This window comes from Balaenoptera borealis (assembly GCF_965194805.1).
Source record: "Balaenoptera borealis genome assembly, chromosome: 11".
Lineage (NCBI taxonomy): Eukaryota > Metazoa > Chordata > Mammalia > Artiodactyla > Balaenopteridae > Balaenoptera > Balaenoptera borealis.
Window position 1 is genome coordinate 37,218,426 of NC_138868.1, and position 19,444 is coordinate 37,237,869.

Below are 19,444 nucleotides of genomic sequence, written 5' to 3' on the forward strand. Positions count from 1 at the left end.
ATGACAAAAGGATCCTTAGAACAGCACAAATGAGCTGCCATAGAAGTTAAGAGAGGAAGTTTCTCTGAGGATGTAACAGATAAGCTGTTTATTAAATCCCACAAGAATTACTGTTGAGGTAATAAGCAGTTGGCAGAAATACTTTAATATGATTAGAGTTTGCACATGCTATACCTTCTCATCAGGAAATAGAAAGTATTTTAGTTTAGTTTTTATTTACTGGAATGCTCTTGTCAAATTAAGCCCCAGCCTGGTGAGCCCCATATTTGTCAAAAAAAAAAAAAAAAAGATAAAATTAAATGCATCAGCAATCCATTCTTAGGAGGTGAAATACCCAAGAAAGAATCTGAAGAGTCTTCAAATAGCACAAGGTCACCAAAATCATATGAGGGCACCAGGATTCTTCTAGCTACTCCCACTTGGTCCCCTAAACTCAGGAGTACAATTCCAAATGCAAATAGGCAGGTGTCAATGTGAAGAAGAAAAGAACACTTTCCATCTAGAGTCCAAAGTTCTCTACCTAGGGAGAAAATAAATATAGTCTGAGTCTATGATGCTGGACCCCACAGTAGAAATACAAATAAAACTGTCTACAGAGCTATCCCATCTTCCACTGTCAACGGCACCATTCTCTATTTGTGAATAGGTTACAGTTAGAATATTCCATTTAGATGAGTACTTTATGTCTAAAGCATGATTGGTCATGAACTTCAACTGCTTACAGTGGCCAGGCAGGCCATATAGATGTGTGAACTGGACAGATATAAGACACTGATGCACTGATGTGGTGATGCCATGCTAAATTGGAGAGTACATGTCTCACCTAATAGCATACTATTTAAAATATAAAAAGCACCATCCCAACCCAATATTTCACATCTGCAAGCCAAATCTGCCTCTCTACCCTGTAGCCAGTTTGTGCCCTGCAGAGAATGGCCCCCAGAAAAGCGTATTCATCAGCCCATTATTCATGTTTCCAGATAAGGGTTGTTAGTTTCCCAACCACTTCTAGTTCCTGTTCCTGGAAATGATTCCTCCTCAATGAGGAATCTAGAATAAAGAGAAGCTGAGAGATAGCCCTGTGTGACCAAAGAGTCAAACAGAGCACGAGCTTTAACAAGAGGAATGTAAATGGTGAGGGAAATCATAGTAAAGCCAGCAAGGAATTGAATCAGGAGTTACTGGTGCCCCCAGATCATGAGAGAAACACACCAGTGGTCCTCACTGGGGACCATTTTGCCCCCAGGGGCCATTTGGCAATGTCTGGAGATATTTGGGTTGTCACAACCTTGGGTGGGAGTGGGGGGTGGCATGTCACTGGCATCTAGTGGGTAGAAGTCAGGGATGCTGCTAAACATCCTACAATGCATAAGGACAGTCCCCACAACAAAGAATGTCAACAGTGTGAGATATGAAGTGAGGGAGCTATTTAAATTGAGTGGTTAGGAAAGAGATCTTTGGAGATGACATCTGTGGAAATCTGATTGATCCAGAGGAACAGTCTTCCCCAGGAAGATCTGAGGGCAGAGTGGGCCAACCAGGGCAAATAGCAGGAGCAAAGGTACTAAGGTAGGAATGAGCATGGTGTAGTATCTTTCTCCACAACCTCACCAATACTTCTTATCTTTTGTCTTTTTGATAATAGTCATCCTAACAGGTGCAAGGTTTATGGTTTTGATTTGCATTTCCCTAATAATTAGTGATATTGAGCACCTTTTCACAGACTTGTTGGGTATTTGCATATCTTCTTTGAAGAAATGTCTATTTAGGCCCTTTGCCCATTTTTTAATTGAGCTGTTTGCTTTTTGCTATTGAGTCATATGAGTTCCTTATATATTTTGTATGTTAACCCCTTATCACATATATGGTTTGCAAATATATTCTCCCATTCTGTACGTAGCCTTTTCATTTTGTTGATTGCTTCCTTTGCTGTACAGAAGCCTTTCAGTTTGATGTAGTTCTACCTGTTTATTTTTGCTTTTGTTGCCTAGGCTTTTGGTGTCATACTCAAAAACATCATTGCCAAGACTGATTTCAAGGAGCTTTTTCTTTGTTTTGTTCTAGTAGTTTTATGGTTTCAGGTTAATACATTTTATTTTAAGTCTTTAATCCATTTCAAGTTAATTTTTGTGTGTGGTGTAAGATGAGGGTCCAATTTCATTCTTTTGTTTATGGATTGTTAGGATGCAAGGATGATTCAACATATGCAAATCAACAAATGTGATACATCACATTAGCAGAATAAAGGATAAAAATCATGTGATCATCTCAACTGATGCAGAAAAAGCATTTGAAAAATTCACCACCTTTCCATGATGAAAACTCTCAACAAATTAGGTATAGAAGGAATGTTCCTCAACATAATAAAGGCCATATATGACAAATTCACAGCTAACATCATAATCAACAGTGAAAAGCTGAAAGCTCTTCTTTTCTTTTTTTTTAGCTTTTCTTCTAAGATCAGGAACAAGACAAGGATATCCACTGTTTCACTTCCATTCAGCATAGCACTGGAATTTTGTAATGTATTTAAATGTTGAATCACCATGTTGTACACTTGAAACTAACATAGTATTGTATATCAACTACATTAAAAAAGAAAAAAAAAACCATAATACTGGAAGTTCTAGCTAGAGCAATTAGGCAAGAAAAAGAAATAAAAGCCATCCAAATTGGAAAGGAAGCAGTTAAATTATCTTTGTTTGACATGATCTTACATACAGAAATCCCTAAAGACTCCACTAAAAATTTGTTAGAATAAATGAACTCAGTAAAGTTGCAGGATACAAAATGAACATATAAAAATTAGTCGTGTTTCTATATACTAAGTACAAACTAACCAAAAAAGAAATTTAAAAAAAATCCCACTTACAATTGCATCAAAAAAATAAAATATTTAGGAATTAATTTAACCAAGGAGGTAAAAGATCTGTACACTGAAAACTCTAAGACTTTGATGAAAGAAACTGAAGAAGACACAAATAAATGGAAAGATCCTGTATTCATGGATTAGAAGAATTAGCATTGTTAAAATGTCCATACTACCCAGAGTGACCTACAGATTCAATGCAATCCTTGTCAAAATTCCAGTGGCATTTTTCACAGAAATGGAAAAAAAAAATCCTGAAATCCATATGGAACCACAGAAGATCCCAAATAGCCAAAGCGATCTTGAGAAAGAAGAACAAAGCTAGAGGCATCATACTTCCTAATTTCAAACGATATTACAAAGCTAAAGTAATCAACTAGTAATGGGACTAGCACAAAAGCAGACACAAAGACCATGGAACAGAATAGAGAACCCAGAAATAAACCCATGCATAAATGGTCAACTAACATTTGACAAGGGCACCAAGAATACTCAATGGGGAAAGGATAGTCTCTTCAATAAATGGTGTTGGGAAAACTGGGGTATGGCCTTAAAGGCCAGGGAGGGGCTGTGTCTCAAGCTCACCACACCCATCTACTCACTCATACTTTGAATTCCTTAGCCTGAGCCAGAGTCTGATATTCCAGAATGAAAGAGTAGCCTTTATATTTATTATGTCTCTGAAAGAGTCAACACAGAGGTCTTTCATTCTCCCGCTGAGGAGCACGATAGACAAGTACACCTCTGCTAGCAAACACGGTTTGATGAGTTGGGGAAGGGAAGAGAAGACGGAGCTGCTAAAACTGCAACAAACATCCCAAATTGATACCTTTTCACCTGTTGCCCCAGAGCCAGCACAGTAAGGGCTCTGTCACTACTGGTAGAACTGGGTGGAACTGCATTGGGTTGGCTCGCAATAGGATAATTACATGTCCTAGAGTTCCTGGTACAGCCCTAGCTTATGCCTGTTGTCCTAGCACAATTATTCATAGCATCCCCTTTCACTCTCACAAGTGTCCCAGGGTGGATAATACATTATGTGCTCAGAAGCTCTAGGGTCCATTGGACATACGAGCAGGGCAGCCCCAGGGAACGTTAAGGGTGGTATCTGGATGAATTTCAGCCTCTCTCCACCTAGACTCTGCCTAGGGGCAATGAGCCAGCCAGAACAACAGATGAGCAGTCAGCCAGGCAGAGGAAAGATTCTACTCACTATTTGCCACCAGGTCCCCAGTACAGCCATAGGGGATATTTATGGCTTTGTCTTTCATTCATTCCCACACCTTCTGGGAAAGCTCCCTGAGTGTGCTTAGGAAACCCCACTCCCCTCACTATTAAGCCAGGGGGCCTCAGGGACAAATGGGGGACCCAGGCTGTTCAATCACAGCATTTCAAATCCTTGGTCACAGGGGTTGGTTCAGGGAGAGACATGTGACCTAAGCCTGGCCATTTAGAGTTCAACCCTGGATTGCCCATGTCAGAAAACCTGTCTCTGCTACAGGATACCTGACAACCTTGAAAATCAATTCCAGGATATTTTGGAAACTGGTTGAACTGCTGAGAAGTTAAGGGAAAGCCTGGTGCCCTTGGCAACTGTCTTTCCCCTATGAGAGGAAAGTCTACCTAAGAATGGAACTGACACAGAGGAAAGGCAGAACAGATAGAGCGCTGAAGAGAAAAAGATAAATCCTAAGGACAGTGTTTATTATTATTTTTTTTGGCCACCGCTATGTGGCTTGCAGGGAAGTTCCCCGACCAGGGATTGAACCCACACCCTCTGCAGTGAAAGCGTGGAATCCTAACCACTGGGACCACCAGAGAATTCCCCTAAGGACATTGTTTAAATCCCTGTATCCAATGAGGTCCAAAGCCAGTATTTCCCTAAGTTTTTAAGTTAGGGGTGTTAAACTACTAATTTCCTTTTTTTTTTAATTTAGTTTAAGTTGGATTTCTATCCCTTGAAAAATAACGAGAACATATTTGCGTAACTGAAGGCAGATCTCGTGTCCCCCAGGGACAGTCCTCCTCATATGCCATGGGTTCAGATCTCTACCACAGTGCTCCTACTCCTTTGGGGGTCTCCCAGAATACATTCCCACCCTACAATTATAAGCATTACCATAACAGCCAGAAGGTATTAAGCATTTACTATTAGCCAGGCAACATGCTAAGCTCTTTACAGGCCTCATCTCATTTAATCCTCACAACAACTCTCTGGGATGGGTACTATTATTATCTCCATTTTACAGATGAGAAAACTGAGGCTTTGAAGATTAAATAACTTCTTAGGGTGATGTAGATATTAACTGATAGGTCTGCACTCATATCTTGATCTAATTGAATTCATCACTATTCACTACTACATAATACTGCTTTTATGGCCTGGGACACAGGGTCTTACATTACATATAGGAACTTGGGTAATAACTCTACACCATATTGCATTTGTACAGATGGCTAACAACACCAATACAATATCTGTGAGAAAATACATTTCTGTTGTTCTAAGCCACCATATTTGCAGTAGTTTGTTTCAGCAGCCACAGGAAACTAATGCAACCTGCTGAGTCATTTTGGATCCTAATTCCGTAAACCAATGAATAAATTATATCTCCCAACCTTAAGCCCCCAGCAATGTAAAAGATATCATGCCTTGATCTTGATCATGCCCTCTAAATATATACTCATGTAACTGCTAAAATGTAGATCAGACACAGGACCATCTATTTTATTGTCAGAATGGGACTCTGGTTTCAAAATAGGAATTACCAGACAAAAGGGGCTTCTTGGTTTAGTAAAGAAGTTTGGGAAATACTGGATTGAAAACATTTGTAAAAGTTTCTCTACTACAGGACTTCTCAGAGCCTTTAATATGCTGATGGACATTGTGAATCCCCAAGGAGGGATGTGATCTTCAGTGTTCACCAAGCTTATTTGATTATAATCACCCCACCCCTGGGAAAGCACTTATAAGGACAAGTGTTAACAAAGACCACAGTTAGGAGAAAAATATATCTGGCCCAACCAACTCACTGTACTGATAACACAAGTTCAGAGCAGTTGCTCTGCCACAATCCCACTGCTGGTGGGGGCACATTCAGGGTTATAACCCAGGCCTCCTAACATTTTGTCTGGTGTTCCTTCTACTGAACATGTTGAACATCTAAAAAAGGAAGCACTGAATGTCATCTTTAAAGTGAAGGGAGGAGGGTTCTCTAAAGACAACTTCATTGAAAGGAAACATTTTCTGCAGTGAGTTAACAGCTTATAGAATGCAGCAATGAGATATGAGGAAAGGTGGATTTTTCCTACCTTTTGTTATTGGCATTGACCCTGAAGGCCCTTAGTCCTCCCCCAGAAGCTTAAGGGGCTTAGATCAAGGGCAGATTTTGAAATTGAATGTATTCAGATTAAGCAAAACCTTCAGTGAGAGGATTTACTCCCCACAAGCTGTTGCCAAGTTGGGGCTGTCCGGGCCAGGCCCATTTTCCTGAGCGGCAATCGACTGGTTCCCTAGTTGCTGGCAGCACCCAGGCGGCCAGTTTCCTGGGACATTACACGTTCAGAGCTTCATCAGCCTCCTGGATCCTTCTCTATTTCTCCAGTATTTTTAGACAGGTTTTGGGTAGGCTGCAGATTTTCTAACAATTATCCAAGGAGATGATCCTGGCGAAAGTACCCAGAGATTCAGAGTCTAGAAAAATGCTCCTGTCTTACCAGTTAGCATTTGACAAATCACAATGCGATTGTCCCTGGCAAGGAGGATATTTTGCCATGATAATCATCTAGAAGACAAAAGGCAGCTGGGAGCCCAGGAGTATAAGTAGTTGTTTATTTGGGGATTTTTCTTTTAATGCCATATTCCCCTGGTTTGCTGGATGCTACTTTTATTCCTCAAGTCTGAAAAATTACCACTCATTTTGAGAGTCCTGAATGTGGCAGACATAATAGTTGCCGAGTGGATTTTCTACTTCCGGGGATGTAACATTATCCACCTTCTATTTCAAACGTGCTCTGCCTTTAAGACCGAACTTCTCTAAGCATTTAGAAGGCCTCAAGTTTTTCTCTTTTGTGTCTATATTTTTAAAATAGCTTCTATTGCTTTTTTTTCCTTATAAAAATAATACACATTTGTTTTAGAAATGTTGGAAACATGAGAAAAGCATAAGAAAAGAAAAGAAAAATCTTCTGTGTTCTCACCACTGAGAGGTAAAGGTTATTAACATTTTTGGCTCTAAGTCCTTTTAGAGTCATTTTAAAATACCTTAACAGGATGCTGGTGAGCATAAAGTTTGAGGTTAGTCCCTCTAATCCCCACAGGATGGAAGGCAGCCTCTGTGGTTCAGCCCTACATCAAGCACAAAGAGAATCACCTATCACTTACTGAGCTACCATTTCAAAAAAATCATAGTTTGTCAGACTGGATGGGGTCTGAGAACCCCACTGAATAGGTGAGAAAACTGAGCACCAGAGAGTAACTAACTTCCCCATAACGCCTGGCATCTCAGAGGTAGAGCAGGGACCAAGAAAATCTTCTGATTCTCATTTTAGTGTTTTTTTTTCTCACTATACCAGCTGTGTCACTAGAGAAAGAATTATAATTATAAAATTCAATTTGAGTAAGAACATTTAGCTATGCCAAAACTCAAAGCATGAGGAATTTTTATATACTAATTATTTGGCATTATGGAGAGAGAAATAATCTCCACATAAATAGTAATTTCCAAAGTACTAAAGGTCAGCTTTTTAAGCACAAAGACTTGTATCTTAATATCAAATATTAGCCAATTCCAGTGGAAATTATTCTACATATGCCTTTTTAAAGACAGGCACATTCACATTCATGACAGCAATATATGGGAAAATGAATGCCTGCACATGGGCAAGATTGAAACATGACTCTGGGGGCTATACGTAAAGATGACAGTTACTGAGTTCCTTTTTCTATAAAGTTAAGTGCCTCATAAACACTGGCTATAGGCCTCAGATTAAAAAAATAAATAAAAAGACAGGCACATTTAACAACACAATCTTTTCTTGATGACTCAAAGTCATGATTATGAGCATCAGTTTTTATTCTAGGCTATGACACAGTGCGACCTTCTGGGATTGGTAAACTGTAAAACCCTGAATGGCTCCAGACTGCTAAGCTTTCATAGTGTTATGTTTGCTTTATATGGATTTTCTGTCTCCCCCTTCACAATCAAGCTGTCAGCTATTATTTCTTGCTGCTCCCAGTATGTCCGAGATCCTCTCCTCATTTGTTCCCCATCTGCTATGCTGCTTCTAATCTTTTATGAGCTGGAGAAGCGGATATCCATGTGTGTTAGAAGTATTTGTAACATACGAGTAATTAGGCTCTGAGTGAGTATTGAGGGGCTCTCTTAGTCATAAAGTTAGTGAGCAGACTTAGGGACACATTTTTATTGCTCAGAAGCCTTCTTCAGTTTGTTTTCTCATAAGACTGGCAAATAAATAACATCCAGATAAATGATACAGTACAGTACTTTAAAAATAAATATAAACATGATGAAGAATTCAGAAATCTTTTGCTGATTTTATGCACATCATTCTGTCCTTGGGAAGAGATCCAAACCTCCTAGCAACATAGTGCATCCTGAGTTCTTACTTCTGTCATTTCTTTTACATTTCTAAAATTGACTTTGCGACATAAAATTGGTCTTTTCTAATGCTAATGGAAACACAGCCGAGGCATCACTCATGCGGGCCTGGCAAGTACAGAGGACAGGCTTCACTATGGGGGCTGTTTCCCAACCCCTCTCCCACTGCCCGACTCCTCTCCACCCCCAGCAACTATCCTCCTCTCAAGTACAAAAGTTGCCAACGTTTTCACTTCTTCACTTGTTGCTTGCGTATTTTTGAAAAGATTAAAACGGCTTTCCTTTAATTCAAACTTTAAAATTCCTTTAAATGATCAATAAGACTGATTTTCCTACTGTCTCCCAGTATTTTCTCCCAGATTTAAAATTTCTAAAAATTTTATTGCCAAGAATAAACAAGTAACTGAGATGGACTAGTAGGAAACTAATGTCCCAGCTCACATGATGCTGAAATCATTTTGAAAGCTACCATTAGAAATGGTGCTGCGGGAATGGCACAGGCTGTAAAAGCCAAGCTATTTGCAAAATTATGCCAAGACGAGGAATGACTCAATGCAAGCACCTGCTGCGGAGTGATTATCAAATTATTCACAGAGTAACTATGATCCTGCAAGTTGACTCTCCTTCCCCTCCAGCCCCCCCATTCCATGGTCGTTTGTATTTACCAGTAAACACCCACAAACCCACTGCACTCTGCTAAACCAAAAGGCCAAATTAAACGACTCACACTGGAATTAATGAGGGGCTGTAATAAGAACAGCCCAGCCACATCTGAAGGAGACATTAACCATTTGCAAAGGACTTCCACACACAGGATCTCACAGCTGGGAATAACTGCCCACTAAGGTGGTTTCCAGGGAAAGGTGCCACCGATGGGTTTTCCCAAAGAAAGTGCAAAACTTTAAAATAAAAACCGAAGTTAAAATATACCCTAACCATCCCTTCTACTTCATCATGCCCCCCTCCACCACCACTTTTCTTTCCAGCTGTCAGTTTTTAAAGTGTATGTTTTAATTTTCCATGGTTGACCACAACCAAAGCTTTTTTAAAGGAGCATGGGATTCTATTCTTCTCTAAAATCTATATGCAGCCATGGATTACCACAGCTGGCCCTGGTAACATGTGCAAAGTCTAACTTACTATCTGAGACTATTTCTAAGGCTATTGTGAGTGACATTAGGCCTGTTTCTGGCAAGAAATCCTCTAGTTGTAATGTATACCATCTTAAATGGTCTTTTTGTGATCAGGGTCTCTCTCTTACACAAATGCAGGGTGTATTTTCCCCGATGGGTGTCCCAAGGAGAGCTTGGGAAGAAATCATCATTATCAAGGCGGTTCACACAGACACACAGACTTGCTTGTTACCGTATTTAAAGAAGTGGCCACAAAGAAATAGTCATTGCATTTACAATAGGAGAAACCTAGTATGCATTTCCAAGGAATCACATTTTGGGGAGAATTACAGAATAATTACACATATGCTTAGATCACGAGCATTCAATGAAGCGGACAGTATTTTGAGGATTTAAGATGTTGGCGTTTTGGTCGTCTCTAAGAAACCGGGATAATTCAGACATTCAAATGCAAAACCACACCATTTGGAGAGTGTAATGCGGTCTGTTCTGGTCACTGTTACAAATTCGGAAAGGATTCCCTGGCTGCAGACATTAGAGGCACTTAATACTTAAATCTGTTTCCAAATGTAAAGCATAGAACAAAAGTGCTGGGCATTAATGAAACGTATCCTAACACTGGTGTGCTGACACATTTCATTAAAGTGTCACTTTGGGAGAGTAAAAAATAATGACAACAGCTTTGCTGTGTGCAACTTGATAAGGTCCTCAGATGAAATATCATTAACTAATAACACATTAAACATCCATTTTAACACTATCAGGGTTTTCAGATCAGGCTGGAATTAATTTCATGCCTAGGATGTTGTCTATAACCAATTACTATAAATGAATCTCTTTTGTAGGTCTAAATACTGATTGTTTATTCATGTTAGTTGTATTCAAACTGCCAGGAAATCAAGTATTCTTGGAAGTTTTTGCAAGGATCTTAAGAGAAAGATCTTAAAACATCAAATATCTTGTTTACTTGTAAATTAGTTATTTCCTGAAGGACTGTATTGTAAGTATTTTTTAAAATACACACCTTTATCATTTTTGTTGGGTCACTGGCAAAATACTTTTCTACTGCACTGTAAAATTTAAAGTGGTCTTCTAAGCTCAAAAGTGTTTTTCTTTTTTTAATTAAAACAAATTGGATAAAAAATAAGAATTCAACAAATGTAGACCAAAACCTCAGCAGTTTATGAATTTGAAAAGATTTCCAATCTAATGTTCCAATTTAAAGCTAAGTAGTTTTTTATTTAGGAAAATTTTCCATGTGTAAATACATGCAATTTGTATTTTCAGTAAATTTTCAAAACATCTTCTTTGAAGATCTTGTGTTCAAAATATCAGAATAACAAGAACTTTGCAACTCTGGTAGCCATCTGGAACTCTTAACCGGGCAGATTTAGATAGGCTGTTTTCCAACATTTATAGATTTGTTTGATTTTATGCAGAGGAGTCATTCTATAAAACCTAGGGAGGCAGGAAATTCTCCCAAGCGGGGCCTATGCAGCCAAGAATTGAGTTACAAAGTAACACAAAACAAAAGAGATGAAATAGAGAAATTAGTCCAGAGCAAAACAAGAGAAGTGTGCGAGAAACTTGGAGCTGGCAATCTCGTAAAGTGAAAGGTTAATCACAAGATTTAAAATCTAATCTTGCTCTCAAAGGCAGCTCATGTAATTGCATACATTGTAAAGGGACATGAGAACAGTGGGAACAGAAATAAAAAACTTAAACAAGTGAGCTTGATATAAACTGTAAATTTAATATGGAGAAAAGTAAAAACTTAGCAAAAACAGGCACAGACCTCAGGAAGGGGTCAGCTGGGGAACTAAGACAATAGAAATGGCTACAAATAACTACTTCTAAAGAAAAGACAACCTTTAATTTTGGATAGATACATATTCTAATGGGGTACTCCCTAAAGACCCTTTAGATTAAATTCCATTCATCTATGTTGCCTAGCAAATATTTATAGGGGGCCTATCATGTGCTGATATTGTGGGAACACAAAGATAAATCGGACACAAGAAGAAGAGAGTCATAGCTCCCTGGAGCACAAAGCAGAAAGTATTAAGTGAGAGTTGAGAGGTGGAAGAAATTACTCCAAAAAAGGGCTGGCATTTAAATTCTGCCAGGAGGAACGAGCAGGACTCGGCCAGATGCAGGTGGGGATGGGAGGGCACGAGCAGAGATAGGAAAGCCTGGAGTACGTGCAGAAGGCAGAGACAAGTTCAGGTTGACTGGCAGTGCAGCCGACCGACACAGGAGCAGCGTGGGCTGGACATCATGGGATCTGGAGGAATCTGATTGATTTCTATGGGAAGTGGGAAAACACTGGAGTTTCTGGATTCCAGGAACAGTCTGATGTAAGGGTACTGGAGAAGGTTAATCTGTGTGGGGCAGCCTAGAAGAGGAAGAAGAAAACATAATCTCAGCAGAATATATTTCAGGACAGCAAAACTGTAGAGATTTGTGTTCTTGGGCCAGAAAGTACTGAATGCATATTTATGAGTTACGTGTCTCTAAATTTCAAGACTGTCACTTCTTTTTTTTTTTTTTTTTAAATAAATTTATTTATTTTATTTTATTTATTTTTGGCTGAGTCGGGTCTTCGTTGCTGTGTGCAGGCTTTCTCTAGTTGCGGCGAGCGGGGGCTACTCTTCGTTGCGGTGCGTGGGCTTCTCATCGCGGTGGCTTCTCTTGTTGCGTAGCACGGGCTCTAGGCGCACGGGCTCAGTAGTTGTGGCGCATGGACTTAGTTGCTCCACAGCATGTGGGATCTTCCCGGACCAGGGCTCGAACCCGTGTCCCCTGCATTGGCAGGCGGTTTCTTAACCACTGTACCACCAGGGAAGCCCAAGACTGTCACTTCTTGCTAATTTGGAAAAGCAATGAGAGGTGCCACTGAGGAACATGTAATTTTTCAAGGAACCGTGGAAGACCCAGTGGGTGTTAGACCAATTTCCCCGGTTTTTCCAGTGAGATCTCTGGGTGTGTGTTGAATGCCAGGGACTGAATGGATAAAAAAAAAAAACACGTCAAGGGTGTATGTAATTCCCTATCACAGCAGGAACCTGGATACACCTCGGGCCCAACCATGACATACAACTACCTCACGAGCAGCCCGTGTCCAGGAACGTGCTAACCAGGATAAAAATTGTTTCTGCATCAACATCAGGAAGGGGAAGCAGACACACACATTTAGAGGCCCTTGGCAATAAGTGCATCGTGTTAGGGCTTGGGGCCTCATTTACTGAAGAGGATAATGTACCGGTGAGTAGAACATTTTGCAGGTTTGTTTTCATAGGGACATTTCTTTACCTGTCATATCTGTATAGCATTTTATATTTTTCAAGGTCCTTTTAAATAGATTATTTTATTTCCCCCAATAACCCCATTATTCTCGTTTTACAGAAAGAGTTACAAAGCCCCATCAGGCTGTGCGGCTGTGCTTCAGATCTCACAGCCACTTGGGAGAGGGGTAAGCACCCAGAACCCAGCTCTCTGGATTTCTCCTCCACTTCTTCACCTGGCCTCTTCCTACTTATCATCAGCAAATATTTATCAAGCATCTCTTCTGTAGAAGGCATACTTCTAAGTGTGAGGAAAGCCTCAAGTTTTCCTGGAAGTGTTAACACAAAAATCCTAGAAGGGTTTTTGGTACTGAATAAAAACCTAGCTCATCTTCCCTGCATAGCGCCCTCTGGTGGCAGTAAGATATAAGTTATGAGGTAGGAAGTCCTGAGTTTTTAGGATTCAAGATGACTTGAGTTTTTTTTTTTTTTAATATATTTATTTATTTTTGGCTGCGTTGGGTCTTCGTTGCTGCGCGCGGGTTTTCTCTGGTTGTGGCGAGCGGGGGCTACTCTTCGTTTTGCGGTGCGTGGGCTTCTCATTGCAGTGTCTTCTCCGGCTGCGGAGCATGGGCTCCAGGCGTGTGGGCTTCAGTAGCCTTGGCTCTCGGGCTCTAGAGCGCAGGCTCAGTAGCTGTGGCACACGGGCTTAGTTGCTCTGTGGCATGTGGGATCTTCCCAGACCAGGGATTGAACCCGTGTCCCCTGCATTGGCAGGCAGATTCTTAACCACTGCGCCACCAGGAAAGTCCCTCAAAAGTCTTTACAGAATAAATCTGATCTTCCAGAAAATTAACTGCCCAATAAAATTCAGCATGCTTTAATGGGAGATCACAAAATCCAGACTCTCAAAGATTTAGAACCTACAATGTCCAGAATATAACTTAAAAATTAGTAGCCTATGAAAAGTCAGGAAAATATGACCTGTGGAAAACTAAATAATTAGAATAGACCAAAAATAAGAGAAACAATAAGTTGAAAAAAAAGACTTGAAAAACTTATTATAAATATGTTCACAGATTTATAAAAACAAACACAATGAAGAGACAGATGGAAACCATAAAAATGAAATAAAGGGAACCTCTAGATCTTAAAAATACAACTTCTAAAATGAAAAATTCACTGGATGGACTTAATAGAAGATTAGATATTGCAGAAGAAAATATTAGTGAATTTAGCATGGCATCATAAGTTATCTAAACTAAAGCAACAGAGAAAATAGGCTTAGAAATATAACAGTGCCTCAATGAACTGTGGAAATACATCAAGTGGTAATTGGGTTCCCAGAAGGAAAGGAGATGGAGTGTCTGGAGAGGATAAAATCTGATGAATTATGGCCGGAAATTTTCCAGATTTAATGAAAAACATCAATCTACAGATCCATAAATCACAATGAATTCCAAGAAGAATAAACATAAAAACACACATCAAGGCACATCTTAATTAAATTGCTGAAAACCAATCATAAAGAGACTATCTTAAAAGCAGTCAGAAAGGAAAAAAAAGACAACACATATAGTAGAATGAAGATAAGGATTATCACTGATTTCTCAAGCCAAACAATAATGGAATGGCATTTTTTTCAATGCTGAAAGGAAAGAAAAAATGACTCTGTATTATTAATATCACATATAAAGGCATCAAAAAATATGAAATACCTAGTGATAAGTTTAACAAAATATAGTTAGGAACAGTATAGGAAAAACAAACAAAAAAATAGTACTGGTAGAAATTAAAGAAGACCCAAATGTTCATGGATTGGAAGATTCAATATTACTAAAATGTCTGTTTTCCATAAATTGATCTATATAATTCAAAGCAATCTAAATGAAAATCCTTAAGAGGAAGCTGTGATTTCTAATTCTTCACTTTCACTGATGGATTCTTCATAATCTGTAACGTTTGCCCAAAGAGAGGTTGGCGTACTTTCTGCTTTGAGGCATCTTGTGCCTTTCTCAGTTTGTCAGGCTGGTTTTGTGATATTGCAGTCACCATGGGAAATACCTCAGGGTGAAGAGTTTGCTGGTTTGGAACCTTGTGCCTTAAAAGTACAGGGAGAGGATCATCAAAGAGATCATTGTTTTCCTCCTGAGTCTAGGTGGATTGTTCTAGCTCTCTTCAATTTTCCAAGTGGTTTATACTTTGGCTCCATACTTTGGGGAAGACCAGCATGAAGGCTTGAAGATTTCTTTAACTTTATCCATAGTTGTGCCTTCTGGAATGGCATTTGGATATGCATCCATGTGAGCAGCTCTTTGCAGGAAACTGCCCTCAGCAGGAAGCCCCTTTGCTCGTCACTTTAGCAAAGCTACATTGTAACTAACTTTTCTTTTTTTTTTTATAGTGCACCTTGTCTCTGCTACACTATACAACTAAAAACCTTGTAAAGAATGCATGGGACAGCATCTGAGGACTCTGAAAAGGAAATCATAGCAGGCTGATTGGAAAAAGAAGAAGAGGAAGAAGAAGGAGGAGAAAGAAAGAAAAGAAAAGAAAAGAAAGAAAAAAGAAAGAAAGAAAGAAAGCAAGAGAAAGAGAGAAAGAAAGAAAGCAAGAGAAAGAAAGGGAGAGAGAGGGAGGGAGGGCGAGAGAGAGAGAGAAAGAAAGAAAGAGAAAGGAAGGAAGGAAGAAAGGGAAAGAAAGAGAGAAAGAGAAAGAATGAAAGAAAGAAAGAAAGAGAAAGAAAGAAAAAGAAAGAAATAAAAAGAATAAAACTCAAAACAAGACCAATTCAGCAGTGAATTATTGCGATTTTTTTTTTCCACCAGTATCTCCAGCCTGGACCCAGAGGCATGCAAAAATCCTGAATTAGGCACCGGTGCAGACAGTAGGAGCTCCAAGAGAGCTCTCATTTTAATCTAAGAAATGAGAAAGGGTGCACCTAGGGGGTCCAAGAAGAGACTCTTGTAACTAACTTTTAAAACAGGCACCCCCAAGATCTGCTCATCTCCGGCCCAAATATACCTTTCAAATCTTTTGATCACACAATACCTTGCCTAACCTGTTGGTTCTTCCCTTAGATCAAAGAAGTAGAGATGAAGAATAAGTAATTAGCTGAAGACCAGGTCTTTTTCCTAGTAGCTTCCCCTTCAGTAATCTCACAAACCGTGTGAATAAGATAGCATCTAACGAAAGATCACAAGGCGTCGACAAGCCTGCACACAGTGGGAGATGGCTACGAGTTTGATCCCCCATCTCAATGATTAATTGAGATTACTTCCCCTTTAAAAACTTTCATGGCTGAGCAAAATCTTTGGAGTTGGTTGTTTGGGGGGACATGAGTTCACCTTTTCCCCAGATTGCTGGCATTCTGATTAAAAGCAATTTTCCTTTCTACCAACAACTGCCTCTCGGGTACTGACTTTTGAGTGGTGAGCAGCCGGAGCTGAGTTTGGTAACATTCACTGGACAGATGTGGCCCAAAATATCTTTAATATCACTGTAGGAGGAGTTAAAAAAAAAAAAAAGTGAGCTCTGTACAAACTCTCTCCAATCCTCACAATGACATTGTTTTTTCTGGTTCTTTCTCCAAACCACATAGTGGATGACTTAATGCTGACTGTGTGAAGTGGAATTCTATTTTTGGAAGTAATTCTGCAGCGTAACTTATTCCACTGAAAATATTCTTCTGCTTTTGGATGCTGACATGTGTGGATCTGAGTGCTACCGTCTGCTGTAAGATAATGAAGAATGTCAGATGTTTCTAAATGTCTCGTTTATCCACAAGAACCTGGACTCCTAACTCCTCACTAAGGCTGATTAATACTCCTACCCGTAAGCTGCTTAGCAGTTCAGCCACACATCATGGTACAGACTCTGAACCATCCAGCTTCAAACCAGCTCGGATATTTCACTCAGACACTCCACCCAACTAGGAATTTAATAATATTTTGGACTGCAGAAAGTAGTATATAAGTACACACTCTAAGATGTCTTGCAGTCTGCCCCCAGAATGCAGGCTTCTAGCAGCTTCTCCCTTTGCGAGTCTGAAGTCTCCCATGTACAAGACAGTTCTGTTATTGCCCTGAAATAAAAATGTAATTGATCCTGGGCAATGACCAGCTGGTAAGAGAGTCACAACAATCTCTCCCTTCTCTCTTGATGCTTCATTGACTAAAGATATCTGGGTAGGAGTTTCAATTTCAGTTGATATAATTCGTTTCTCCCAAAATCTTTAGTTAACAACAACTAGTTGACAACTCTTTAGTAACAGTGAACAGTATAAGTAAACCTTCAAGCTGGTGGAAATCCTGGTCCTGCCATTTACTGGCTGTGTGACCTTGGGCAACTAATTTAACCTCTCTGGTTCTTCAGTTTCCTCATCTGTACCCCAACCTTCTTTTCAAAGTAGGGCCTCTTAATCCTTTCATGTGATCCTTATGGCAGCGGGACAGGAAGAACGTGTGGGCCCTCAGGTTCTCCCTGTCCAAGAAGTCAGTGGAGATTGTTGGATACTTGGTCATTTGCCCCTTGAAGGAGCTCACACCACCAGCCAACCCCAGTGAACTGGCAACCCAGCCGGGTGTGGAAGCTCAAGCCACTGCTGACTGCACCACCACATCTGGGAACCTGCCCAAAGATTTCTTAAACATGACAGAAAAGCACTAGCAATAAGAGAAAAATATTGACTAATTGAATTTTATCAAAATTAAAAACTTTGATTTTCAAGAAACACTGTTAAGAGAAAGGTCAAGCTTCATACAAAGAGGAAAAAAATATTCACAATACATACACCTGACAAAAGACTTATTTCCAGAATAAATACAAAGAACACTTGCAACTCAGTAAGAAGACAGTAACCCATTTTTAAAATTGCTGGGCTTCCCTGGTGGCACAGTGGTTAAGAATCCACCTGCCAATGCAGGGGACACGGGTTCGAGCCCTGGTCCAGGAAGATCCCACATGCCATGGAGCAACTAAGCCTGTGCACCACAACTACTGAGCCTGTGCTCTGGAGTCCGTGCTCCGCAGCCAGAGAAGCCACCACAATGAGAAGCCTGTGCACCGCAACGAAGAGTAGCCCCCGCTCGCCACAACTAGAGAAAGCCCGCACACAGCAACGAAGACCCAACGCAGCCAAAAATAAAAATAAAATAAATTTAAAATTGCCAAAATATTTGACTGTCATTTCACAAAAGAATATATATAATCTTGAGAGAACACCTGTGAGGGAATTTAAGGAGGTGATAAAAATGTTCTACGCCTTGACTAGCAGGGTGTTACATATATTTGTCAAAATGCCATAAACTATACATTTTAAATAGGTGTATTTTACCTAAATTATAACTCAAAGTTTTTTTTAATAAAAGGGAAAGGGAAGGAAAAGAGGGGAGAAGTTATAGAACATTATGCAGCTATTAAAAAGAATGGGTAGATATCTATTTCTGAATTTAAATATATGATATCTAGGGGAAAATGAAAGTTATTGAATAGTACCATTGAGCCCATGTATTTTTCTAAAAAGTAGTCTCCTCCCCTCCCCCGCCCAAATATATATATTTGCTTATATATAGCCAGACAGAATGGATACAGAGAAAAAGCACGTCAAAAGTTACTTTGTAGAGCATCAGAGGAAAGGGGGACGGCCCTTTTATTTTCATTTTATGCCTGTCTATACTTCTCAAATTTTCAATTAGTCCACATTAGTTTTAAAGTAAAATAAATTTTTAAAACTTTAATGCCCTCAAAGACCTGCCTTGTGCTCTCTAAATGATACAGTTAAAATACAACATAGGAAGGTGTCTATTCTTTCCGAGTATTTTTATTATTCATACTTATGACATGTGTAGAAACCTTCACTTTTTTATTGTAGAAAAATATACGTAACGTGACATTTACCATTTTAACCAATTTTAAGTATACAGTTCATTGACATTAAGTGCATTCCCACTGTTGTGCAACCATCACCACTATCCATCTCCAGAACTTTTTCATCATCCCAAACTGACACTCTGTATCCCCTAGACAATAATTCCCCATTTCCCCACCCTCTAGCCCCTGGCAATCACTAATCTACTTTCTGTCTCTATGAATGTGACTATCTCAGGTACTTCATAAAGTGGAATCATACAACATCTGTCCTTTTGTGTCTGACATTTCATTAGGATAATGTCTTCAAAGTTCATCCATGTTACAGCACATATCAGAATTTTGCTCCTTTTTACGGCTGAATAATACCCCATTGTTTAATCTAGTCATGCATCCATGGGCATTTGGGTTGCTTCCATCTTTTGGCTATTGTGACTAATGCTGCTTTGAACATTTTTGTACAAATATCTGCTTGAGTTCTCGCTTTCAATTTTTTCAGGTATATACCTAGAAGTGGAATTGCTGGATCATGTGATTATTCTCTTTAATTTTTTCCTCATCTGTAAAATAAGTATGATTATCCCTGCTCTGTCCACACCTGTGGGGCTTTGCGAACCAGATAAGAACTCCTTTGTAACTTGGTAAACATCAAGTTCATGCAAGAGATTA

General features: G+C 39.5%; 1 pseudogene across 1 annotated transcript in view; it reads right to left on the reverse strand.

The window, feature by feature from the left end:
* Positions 1-15,503: 15,503 nt before the first annotated feature.
* Positions 15,504-19,444, reverse strand: part of LOC309605848 (protein artemis-like) — a 60,832-nt pseudogene continuing 56,891 nt past the window's right edge. The window contains exons 3-4 of the transcript in view: positions 17,297-17,498; positions 15,504-17,217 (exon numbers count right to left, since the gene is read on the reverse strand). The product of the transcript in view is annotated as a protein artemis-like (transcript). The remainder of the gene's footprint in view (positions 17,218-17,296; positions 17,499-19,444) is intronic.